Source organism: Atta cephalotes, assembly GCF_000143395.1.
Source record: "Atta cephalotes unplaced genomic scaffold scaffold00002, whole genome shotgun sequence".
NCBI lineage: Eukaryota > Metazoa > Arthropoda > Insecta > Hymenoptera > Formicidae > Atta > Atta cephalotes.
This window is the reverse complement of record NW_012130066.1, coordinates 10993996-11007658: the sequence shown is the minus strand read 5'-3', so window position 1 is coordinate 11007658 and position 13663 is coordinate 10993996.

Genomic DNA, 13663 nt, shown 5'->3' with positions numbered 1-13663 from the left:
ATTAATTCTAATTTTTATTATAAAATAATTAATGTGGTGCCCATTTTCCTTCCTTTTGAATCTTTCTTATTGGATGTAGAAACAGCCAGAGTAACATTTAATGCTGTAGACAATTCTTGGAGTATTTGAGCTAAATTTTCGTCCAATAATGCAATTCGGTGTCTTCAACTTTTTCTCAGTTGATCTGAGCAGTTGATCTCAGTTGTTTATCATTCACATCATAATCACCACTTTTAATCATTGAAACCATTCTTTCCGATGGAGCACAATTGCCATAAGCTTCGACAAGCTATGCAGCTATAGTTGTTTTTAAATCAAAGTAATGAAGCAGCACATATCGAAAAAACAACTTATCATGTTCCGCGTTTAATAACAAAAAAAAATGGCACTATTTGCTTAAATGAATCTTTTCGCTTTTTTTGACAATTTTATTGACTTTTTATTGACAAATCTAACCTCTAAAATGTAGCTAGCTTCATATGTCAAAGTAAATTACACAATTAGCATCTAAATGTGCCGCGGAAATTAAGTAGTAGTACCTAATATTTTATTTATACTTTAGTATCTAATATTAGGTGTGGGAAAAAGTTCATGGCATTTTTTTAATGCCATCTAAAACGAGAAAAACGCCACGAACTTTTTTCCATACCTAATATTACTGATTACCATTATATAGAAATATTACAGAAAATTGGGAATATTATTGAGAATCGCATAGATGTATTATTGATAATTACACAGAAGTATTATGCCTATTGCACACTGAACGCGATGAGCGATGAATAATGAGCGATATTTCAATAAAAGCTCTGCTTTTTTTCATTGTTGTGTCATCTCTTGTGACACAAAGCAAAGTTCTTATTGGATATCGCTCGTCGCTCATCGCTTATTGCGTCCAGTGTGCAGTAGGCATTACTGCAATGTTTTTTTGCATTACTGATGAAATGTATTGCTGCCTAAATATTACTGTCAGTGGTCTGCGTTACATTGTGTATTTGATACGCGTATTATCTGTGTTACATCGTGTTTGATTGCGTATTATATGCATTTGATATTATATCTGTCAGATATTATATCAAATTAGTAAATTCTAAATATTAGATATGGGAAAAAGTTCGTGGTGTTTTTTCCGTTACATCTAACGGGAAAAACGCCACGAACTTTTTCCCATACCTAAATTTAATATATAAACATTGAATGATATAAACACTGTCGAATCATTTTGATATGAGCGTATTAAACAGGAGTATTGTACCGATATGCGTATCAAATAATACAAATGATGTAACGCATGAAACGCATTTTGAAGAGCATCTAGCACGTATAATTTTACGTGCTTTCGATAACTCAAGTTTGAGTTAGTTCTATTAGGACCGAAAAATATGATAGATATAACTATCTAGTACTTTCATGACAACTCAATGCTGTCTTGTATGCATGAGTTGAGTTAGTTAACCTATTTATATATTCAATTTCTTCACCTCTAGATGGGCATTACCTCGAATAGAAATTTACTTAATTACAAGCAGAACAAAATGTTTATTGCAGATAAATTTATTGAAGAAGCAATGTTAGTATATTTCTCTTAAATATATACATAATTATATGAAAGCAGGGATAAAAATGACATTATTACTTTTGCCATTTTTTTCTAATAACGATTTGGTACTTTACATTGCAAATTATGATAATAACTAACTTTAAAGAAGGTTGGAAGAAAATAATTTTCGAAGATTAATTTATCATCATCACACATTTATTAGAAAAAAGTAATTCATTACTTGGAATGAATTAAAAGTAACAACTCGACGCATTAAAAATAATAAGTTATTTTTTTTAAATAAATAATGCATAGTGGTGACACTTTTCAAAAGTTCTTCTAATCTTAGTTTTTATAACGTTATTGTCATCGTTATTATAGATAGAACCAATAAAAATAATGATTTTTTTTTTATATATAAGTTTTAATTATTGTTATCTATTCAAATAGTAACATTTTTTAATTTAATTAATTGCAGAGTTTAATGGATTGATGACAAAATTATTGTTAGCAGAAATACAAAAAAAAAACACAGAAACCTCTACTTTTATGGAAAATTGAACAAAAATGTATGGAAAAACATTGCTGCATGTATGAACATCCATGGATATAATTTGACTGCTGACGATTGTTACATTAATGGAGTATGAAAAAAAAGTACAAAACAATTAAAAATGAAAACAAACAAACTGGTACAGCAAAACAAACTTGGGAATATTTTGATATTATTAATGATATGTTAGAAAAAAATCCTGCAATTGCATCTATGTGATTTTATAATAAATGAAAATGTTTTACATTTGTCTGATGAGGAACAATATGAAAACGAACAAAATATTAAATTTAACATCAACTAAGGTTTTAAAAAACAGGCAAACAAGAAAAAGAAAACATCACAAAATCAAAAACATCTGCCTGGATGTAAGAATTAATAGAATAAAGAGAAAGGCATCATCAAGAAAATTATAATCAAAGAGAGCGGCTTTTATTAAAAAAAAATTCAAGGCATTAAACAGAAAAAAAAAGATATTTAAAAAGAAAATATATGTAAAGTAAATATTAATAACTAAGTTAACAATGTTAACCTAGGAAAGTATAGGAAATATAAATTCATTATTATTATTAGATATTGAAAACGATTAATTTTTTAATTGCATTAAATAAAAAATAATACTATTTAAAAGTACAAAATGTTACACTAAAATTAATTATATTATGATATATTATAGCACAATATTGTGATTCATTTACTTATTATTATATTATTATATTCGTTTATTATGTTCGTTTATTAGGTTCTTTTTTTACATATTTGTTTTTATTATGTTCGTTTTTATTATGTTTAATTTTTTTATATTTTAACAAATCTGGTCTTTATGTAAGTTAAAAGTATTTATATATCATAATTAATAAAAAAAGATCGTTATTATTTGTTATCTGTCCAAGCTCCTATAAAAAATATTCAAAATATTAAATTCAACATATTAAAAAATATATTAAACCTTTAATTATGTATATTTAACTTAACAATGATATATTTTTACATCATCAGCCTCATATTCCTTTTTCTTCAATATTACGTAAAAATATTTATTAAGATTTATGTCATAATTCTGCTAATATAAAAATTTATAATTATTTTATGATTTAAAAATTACGTTTTGTAACAATATTATACTGTTTTATGATTTTATATTATTTTTATAATTAAATAACATATTTGCTTCTCACAATAATTTGCTTCTCATAATAATATTGGGAGTACAAATAAGTTTCCGCCGTTTGCAAAAGACGGCGCCACTAATAAACTATAATTAAAATTGTTTGATGTAAAACGACATATCGTAAGATTGGACATCAGGCAACACCATAACCTTGAAATATTAGCGATTTTGTATCAGCATCATAATTTTTTTTGTATGAAAATGTCGAGTTTTGAAGCGTCATTTGCGGGAACTTTTGATTTACTTCTTTAATTTGAAGACATCTGCAGCTGAGGCTCAGAGATTGCTTGTAGAAGCATATGGTGATATTGCCTTAAGTGAGAAAAGTTGTCGTGAGTGGTTTCAAAAGTTTAAGAATGGTGAATTTGACGTCGAAGACAAAGAACGTAGCGAAAGACCGAAAGTACGAAGACGCGGAATTGGAAGCATTGGATGAAGATTTGTGCCAAACACAAAAAGAACTTGCACTTACATTAGGAGTGATTCAACAAACAATTTCATATCGTTTGAAATCACTGGGAATGATTCAAAAGCAAGGGAATTGAATTCCACATGAACTGAAGCCGAGAAACGTTGAACGCCGATTTTTCACATGTGAAATGCTGTTTGCCAGGCATAAACGAAAAGGCATCGTAGTCACTGGTGATGAAAAATGGATCCATTATGATAACCCAAAGAAGAGAAAATCATGGGGACCACCTGGCCATGCTTCAACATCGACAGCCAAGCCGAATATTCATGGAAAAAAACTCATGTTGTGTATTTGGTGGGATCAGCTTGGTGTCGTGTATTAGTTGCTCAAACCGAATGAGACCATTACTGGGGCTCTCTACCGAACACAATTGATGAGATTGAGCCGAGCACTCGGAAAAACGCGCTCACTACTACTCCAGGCATGACAAAATTATTCTCCTGCATGATAATGCTACATATTGTGGCGTCGATCAAAACTATAATACTTAGAAATACTCAAATGGGAAGTTCTACCTCACTCGCCATATTCTCCAGACATTGCTCCTTCTGACTAGCACTTGTTCCGATCGATGACGCACCTGTCTGAGCAGCACTTCACATCATATGAAGATACCAAAAATTGTATCGATGATTGGATAGTCTCAAAAGATGAAGCGTTCTTCCGACGCGGTATCCACATGCTACCAGAAAGATTGGAAAAAGTAATGGCTAGCGATGGCCATTATTTTGAATAAAACATTATGTACCGTTTTTTCACAATAAATGCTTAATTTTTGATTAAAAACGGCGGAAACTTATTTGTACTCCCAATATAATGAATATATGTTATATAGGCATACAAGATGATATTTGATGATAAGTGTTGAGTATATTCATTATAAGAAAAAGCCTAGTACATTTTGCAAGTACTCATATATTTATTTATAGGTTATTAATTATTAACAATAACTACGTTTACAGGTTTTTGTAATTAAAAACAAAATTGAAAATGAAAATTTTCATGCTTGTTCATGTTTGTAAAATAATATAGGACATTTTTATTCAGAATGAACTAATCTATTAGTATATGATGATTTTTATTTAATAACAGGTCAATATTCAATATAATGCTTATTTATGTATTAATATGTATACAATAAAGATTTTTATTATATTTTATAAAGACAATTTTACAACATATGAGAGATAATGTCTCTTTTTTCTGCTCTATTTATAAATACAATGTTGTACATCTACTTCATCAAATGCGTCGTCATCAATAAATTCATCATCATTTTCTATTGCATATATTATGCAATAAGTAAGAATAACTAAGAGATCATTTCTGTATTATACATGTAAATATATTTTAATTTTCTAAACCTTCCTTTTAAAAGCACACTCGATGACTATCGTTCGAGTTTTGTGTTAAATCGTCTTTGTATATTAATTAATTTAAATGATCATTATCTCGATAAAGTTAACATATAATTTGATAAAGGATATACTGAATCTGCTAAAAGATGATGTTGATTTTGAAAGTATCTATTTTCATCTTGTACTATTAATGTTCTAATGTCGCTTAAGCACCAAACTCTTGCATTGTGAACGCTACCGCATATACCCGTAAAAACATCTATAAATTTTAATTTATAATTATAAATTCCTTGTAATATTACTAAATGAAATCCTTTACGATTAATGTAATTTTCAAGACTTTCTATAGGTGCATCTATTGGTATATGAGAGCCATCAATTGCACCAATTACTCCAGAAAAATCATATAATTGACGAAATCTCTTTCAAAGAGAACCATTTCATGAAGTTCAGGCCATTTTATATCTGTAGGCATTTTCAGTTAATATCAGAGGTAGTAATAATGCTACTTCAAATACACAATTCCAAAATATCTTCGGATATTTCAAATCGATCCGCAACTAATCTAAAAAATTTATATATGTGTAGGTGTAAATGTGTGTAGATAATACACAAACATAAATCTATATCGTCAACAAAATTAAACGATTTTAGCACATATTGCTATTGTAATTTTATAATAAAAATTTGCAGAAAAAACAGAAAGATAATTTTGCAACTATTATAAAATTCTCTAATATAATAATTGATTTATATCAAGGAAAAACTAAAGGAAAAAAATCAATCACATTAAAGACAAGATAATTGTTATATAAATCTAATTTCTTTACTAGACATACTCAATGTAATTTGAATAAACATATGTAAAGGCATTTATTAAATGCCTTCAAATTACATTGACATTTTATTAAAAGTCATTAAATTATTTCTTTTCAAATACTATATAATTTTTATAAAAGATAGATTTGAAAATACATAAACGTTTAAAAAAATCTAAAAGACAAATAAAAGGAAATTGAAAATTGTTTATATTACGAAATAGAAAATTGTTTATATTACTATAAATATATTTGAAAGTAGATTTAAAAGTATTTCATATCTAAATAATATTAACCTGTAAACTTGGTTACCGAAAAACCATAAAGTAATTACTATTTGCTTTCCAGAAGACATTTTTTTTTCAGCATCTTAATCACAATACAAACGTTGTCCAAGATCTTGTATCAATCTTTCGTATGTAAGCTTTTCTCGAAAATGTGATTTAAAATCTGTTATTAGGTGTAGTAAAAAGAAATTCATTATTTTTCCATTCAATTTCATGCAAAAATAATGGATTTCTTTTTACTACACCTAATAATAATACTATTTTACTGAAATTAATACGAACCATCTATACAAAAGTAAAATAATATAGTAAAACTATTCTTTTCTTACGCTTTCTTTTTTTTTCTTCGAAATCTTATCTGTTAAAGAATATGTCAAAACAATATCTTCATAATAACGTAAAATTCTATTATGATGTTCTCTTTCAGGTGATGAAACAATCATGTTCATCATCTGATGCATTATTAAAAAAAAAAAAATCCAAAATACCTTGTACATCCATTTCTTATCTGGAAGTGTTTAATCACAATTAAATATCAAGATTTAAAATAATTTAAACATAGAATAATCTAAACTAATAACATTTAATTGTTAATTATATAACAAAAATGTTTGTGAATAAATTAAATAATTATAGTTAAATATTTTTAATTTACAGTAATGCATTTTAAAATTACACGAAAATTTTATATAATTATAATTTTAAGTAAATTTAATCTTAGTATAAATTAAAAAAGCATATTCCATCTCACAAATCGTAAATTTTGCGAAACTTACTTACTTTTTATTGCTTCTCTGTGAAGCAATCTTTTAGAGCTAATTCAACTTAACGTTTAAAAAAATCATAAATAGATTAACTAACTCAACTCATGGCATACAAAACAGCGTTGAGATGTCATGAGTGAAAGTATTAGATAGTTATATCTATCATATTTTTCGGTTCTAGTGAAATTAACTCAAATTTGGATTATTGGAAGCACTCAATAAGTGATCTACATGCTAGGTTATATCATTAATCTTTGATCTCTCTCAAACAATATTATACATATATTAAATTATACATATATTATACATATATTAAAATGTTTTGTAAAAAACATTTACAAGACTAACTCTCGTAAGATTAAGTTCTTGTTACTTTTGGTTTACTTTCCCGGTCACATTAGGGTTTGTAAAACTCCGCAACTTTGTTGCGGAGTTTCACACTATATCTCTGGACTGAACAGGTATTTTTTAGCTTGAAACGTATGAAATTTATGTCTCAAAGTCAGACAAAGACAGATAAATATGAATCAAGTAAATATTTTAGTTTTAATTAATTACAATGCTTCAAAGAAATGTTATTCGAAAAATTCGCAAAAAATAACTTTACTTTGGAAAAAATTTTTAAATATTTAAATTTAAATCGAGTCTTCAAATTATATTATAAAAAAGTTAAAGCAATGCAAAAAATCGTACAGGATATGTTGAACTCATAAGTAGCCTAGTTTTCACCGAAGATTTAAACCGGATCAGAACCAACCGGATAAGAACCAACAATCGAGTCCCTTCCTTGTTACAGTCGAACGATAAGGAAATGCTCGACTGTAATTGGTTGGTTCTTACATTCTGATCTGGTTTAAACCTTCAGTGGAAATTAAGCCAATGATAGGATTGGAGATCTTAATTAGAATTTGACGAATGTGGACCAAAATATTTGGCGGATAAAAAGAGATAATAGATATTGCTTTCTCGTATAAACACATGCGCAAAAAGTATTAGAATACGTGACACTAATACGTGACAATACCTGAATAAACCAATCGAATTGATCCAATGATCGAATTGTGCAATTGTAATTTGTTAATTTTCTCTTTGCCCGAGATCTCGGAATGATTTCTAATCTTTTTGACACAGATTTTAAGGAGCCGGTTTTATATTGGCCGTAATCATATGCCATAATCTGTAAGAATTAATTAATCACAGTCAAGTATTCTTTTCTCATTCGGCGTTAAGAAGGGAATACTTGAAGGTGAATTTTTACAGATTACGACATACAGATTACGGCGATTATAAATGCCAATACAAACGTTTTCTTACTCATCTGCTTGTAATTATCTATCTCAGGATTGCAATCGAATTGCATTTCGATCGATTTTGTTTATCATCTCCTTTTGTTTCATAACATTTCGACCGTGCGTGGAGATATAAAATGTTCGAATTCAAAAGGGATGATATTAGTTGTAACTCATACAAGGCACTGTATATAGGACTACAGGACTTACATATTGCCTCACATTCACTGTTTACAAATTTTTATTATTATTATTATTATTATTATTATTATTATTATGTTAGGAACTCAAAAGTAAGGGTAATAATCCGCACAATAAAAGAAACAGAGAACAGAAAATAAAAATTTCAACCTATCAGAAACTATGTATTCCACAATACTGATTTCTGATAGGTTGAAATTCTTATTCTTTATTGTATGGGATTCCCTAAGTGTTACAACAATTTTTGTGCTCAGACCTTAAGGATCATCAGCTTAAGTCTTCATGTCTTATAGTGGTCTAATTTGTATCAGGATATGGAATACTTGATTGTAATTGGTTTGTTCTTATATTCTGATCCGATTTAAACTACTCCCTCGGTGGAAACTAGGTCATTGAAATAACCAATTAGCGCTATTTAGAATAACACAGAATAACACTGATTGGTTACTTCTGTAACGCATTCTCTATTCCGTAATCATTTTCCGCATCATGTGATTTCACCCTAAGGACTGCTGCACACAAAATTTCTGTAACAATAACTTTAAAACGTTAACTTAAGCTGAGCCAATCAGGATACTGTTTATATTTATATACTCTTACGGAAATAAAAATAACAGTAAACTTATCCATAAAGCGAATTTCAATCGGAAATTGAAATTCACTTTATTGCGAAGTTATGGATAAGTTTATTATTATTTCCATTTCCGTTAAATTACGTAGACTTAAAGCAATATTTTGATTGGCTCATTTGCTTAAGTTTATATCTTACGGTCACTGTTGCGGAATTTTGTGTGCGACAACCCTGAAATCTGCGGTATACGATGCTTGTTTTCCTGCTAAATTGCTAACTGGATTAGAATCTTGCAACCATATTGGTTGCGTTGCTTGCACTGACAGCCAATACGATGGCAAAATTTTAATCCAGCTAGTAGTCCAGAAAACAAACATGCCGCTGGCTTAAGGATAAAATCTCACAATGCGGAATAAGACTGCGGAATAGAGAATGCGTCATTGGAGCAATCAATCAGCTATTCTGCATCAGCGCTATTTGATGTTGTGGAATAGAGAATGTGTGTCATTAGCTACGTTCAGCGGATTCAACAATTGAGTGAGCGCTGTTATTGATGTTTTTAGATTATCTAATCAACATTTTAGATCTGGAAGAATACAATAGCAGCGAGTATTGACTCTGCTGAACGCAGCCGAATCTACAATAGGTGTTTTAGACCCGATTGCATCCGTTACTTTGATTTTAAGCGAGGTTTCTTTCTGTCTCTGTTTCTTTTTGATTTTAAAATGAAACAGATAAAGTTTTAAATCTCACTTAAGGTCGAAGTGACGTTGGTGCAACCGGGCCTTAAGTCGTAAGAAATTGACCTATTATAGTTGAATGCGAGGAAAATAAGTAATTGTGATTCGTCCATTCTTTACTCGGATAGCAAATACAGATCACTTTGACGTCAAATTCTGGTCATGTTGGTATGAATGACATCAAGTGCCCAAAAATTGACCAACCGATGTTTCCGTCACGTTATAATGATATCATATTTTGTTTAATTTTTGGTTAGTAATTACATAGTTTTGATTTTACGCTTTAATTTCTCATTTATTTATATTGATGCAAATCAAAATGTAATGATAGAGCACTTGTATGATTAGAGCATTAAAAACGTAAGTATTCAACCATTTTTATTCCTTTTCTCATTCCTTGCTCTGTCCCCATTCTATGAGCTATTCTATCTCCATTCACTGAGCTGTGACGAGTTATGGTCATTACAAGTTATGATTTGTATTTGCTGCTTGAAATTTTGTAGCTCCTTTCATTTCATTTTTGCTCTCAAAATCAGTTGAATATCTATCGTAATATTGGTGCAAGACTTGAAGAATGTCTGACGTTCAGGTTATTTCTAGATAAGGTGCCAAATATGTATGTCAATTTGAAGAAAAGGATTGAAATTTCTCATCTACAAGGAAATATAGTGATGTTTATTCACAAGTCATATTTTTATTTACAGCAATACAGCAAGTTGTCGCGACGAATATTATCCGCAGGAAATTTAAATAATCGAATACCTTTTTCTGATCTATTGATACAGTTTATCGCAACAAGGCATTTTATAAATTTTTTTGCCTTCGTTAATATATAATATTTCAGTTTTTTTATATCCTTCTTTTCATCTCTTAATCTTATGATAAAATTTTGAAGTGCGGAAATACAAAGCTACAAAGTTTCCAACAGCTTAGAAGCTATAATCTATAACAATCATAACAACCATAATCTTCTTTGCGAAGTAGGAACAGAGTAAGGAGTGGGGAAAGGAATAAAAATGGCGGATATGCGAATACTCATTATATTTATATGCCTTAAGTAATAATAATTTCGTTTCTATTGTTGGATTCACACTAAATCCGACGTGCGTCGTCCGACGTCGAATCCAATGTGAATCCAGCATATGCTAATCATTCATAATTTTAATTAATACATAAGGAGTTTAAAGCTTCTGCTGCCTCTGCTGACTATATTTAATATTATTAATATTGAGAAAGAAATTACATAGAAACGAAATAATACGCTGGTATTTGTTAACTTAGTAAATGATAATGACAAAGATATTGCCCTCAATCTTAAAAGATATTGTCTTCAAACATTTGATCCATGATGGAAAGAATATAAAGTAAAACATTGCGCATAATGACGATAGCAATACTGGAAATAACTAATTAAATAAATGTTCCCCAATATGCACTTTCCTGCGTATAATAGCGCTAGTTATATTGAAACAGTTAATCAAATGCTACCTAAATTCACTCTGCTACTGCGCATCCACGAGAGTACTCCATTTTATATTCCTTCCACCATAATTCGATCGTGGCGGACATGTTTCCCTCTAATAAGGAGTCATAAGGAGTATCGATCTTTGATTGGTTAGATTTCGAGTTTAAAAGCTGTTTGCAGATACTTTCGATGGAATAGTGAATCTGTGAATTGGTATTAGCAACTGTTTCATGGTGTAGAAGGTATGAACACAAAATCGAATTATCAACTGTTAACGATAGTGGATTGTGCTGTTTCTGGTAATGGCATCCTCCTGATCTTATGTTTTAACTCTTACAAAAGAAACTCTAGTTTCGTCTCGCTGCGATCTGAGTGTTGCGATATGAATGTTTTATTTTTGAGCGTAAACATGGAATGATTACATGGTGTGCTGAGTTTGGCTAAATTACGCCTACTTTTGCTCCGCGTCGTCTCTAAGTGCTAAGTTTATCAATTGAAATGCGGTATTCATAGTTCGTTTTTATTTTAAAAACATCTTAAATATAATGTTTTAAGATGTTAATACAGTCCTCGGATTGACTTACGACATCTTAAGATTGATTTAAGATAGTCTTAAATGTAAGAATCGATTATGAATTCCGACCTGTTTCGCGTCATAAGAGGTTGGTACTGAATCTTTTCTTGCATGAGGAAATAGGGCATACATGTGAATACAAATTTTCTTATATATCAGCTTTCTCATAATATTTTCATATATACAATTACATAATATTTTACAATTACATAATATGTCTGTATATATATTTTTGTATATATATTCTATATATATATTTCTGTACATATATTTTTTAATTAATTTAATATTTTTCCTAATTTTCTTTTCTTACATTTTTTTTTATTTTTCAATATATTTACAATTTATTTTATAGTAATTTTAATAAAGTTTAGATTATTTCAGTAGTAGGTTTATTCACGTTGCATGCTCTAACATGCTCCAACATGCTCCTACAAAAGTTCTTACTCACTTTACGCGTTGGAATGCGACGCAAATAATTCTAGTGAGTTTTATGAGGACATTTTAACAGAGCGAAAAAAGGATGAAAAGAGAAAGACGTTTAGGTAACCATTACAACACCTAGGAAACTTACTTATTTCACGCATGCGCACTCCATTTTGGCCAACACTGACATCAAAGATGCCGACAGAGAGTTGTGTTACTGTATATACTGTATATATTGTATCTGCTGTGATAGATTTTCTAACCTGAATACTACTATGAAGATATCTCAGAGAGCAGAATGACGCTTTTTCTTGCCAGATTCCTTCGTTTTATGAAAGACATATTGAGTAAACCTAATTTTATTGATTTTTTGTGTAAAAATGAAGGTTTGACAAGAAAAAAGAATAATAATTTAGTTTTCGCCACTGCCATCTCAAAAATCAATGAAATTAGGTTTATTTGATGTGGTTAACCTTAAACCAAAAGAATCTGACAGAAAAAAGTGTTATTCTGCCTCGCGAACTTGAGATATTAATCGTTAAAGTTTACTATTCAGGTTATAAAATCCGTCCAGCCATGAAATACTGCGATGCGAATAAACGCTGCGATCATATTTTCATGTGAGGCGCGAGCCTGGGTCTGACATAGGCTACGTTAGACTATTTAATAAATTTTACTGCGAATCTAAGCTATTTCCATATCAAATCCATAAGACTAGACTTTTTATGGACCATGTCAGATTTTTTTATGAGGTTATGGCGTGGCAAGGCATTTGCAAAGTATCATGGCGCTGACCAGTATCGTGGTATTCGTGGCACTGACGAGGAAATTTCTGATTACCAGAGTACACATGCAATTTATATGTGTAACTATTATAAAAGTCTTTGATAAATTTCGACTGTAAATTATTATTTCCCGGATAGCAAACACACGTCATTTTTATATAAAATTTTGATCATTTACTGATCATGGATAACGTCATTAAATGATGTTTTAATGACGGTCGAATGTCGCAGATTATTGACGTCATCGCAGGAATGTCATTTGACATGTTAAAACATTTTCAAGTAATATTATATAGAATCTCAGTGCAGATAGTAAACTATGGCGTGTGTCATTTTAATGTTAAAATGACGAATAACATATTGCTAGCTATATGGCCCTCAACTCAATACCATATTTAAATCGTGAAACCTGAGTTGTAGTTGTGGGTCAATGTTGTCATGCAATCATTTCAAAATATTATGCATTATCTACGACTATAAAGCCTCGTCTACAATAGTTGCACAGATCGCATGTCGCGAATAGTAGCATTGTAGGAAAATTTGTCGCATGTCATAAATATCGCTAAATGAGCGTCTACAATAATTACAATGATTATTTGTGGTACGCTGCTCCAAACAATAAATAAATAACATATCCTACCTGTTCCTA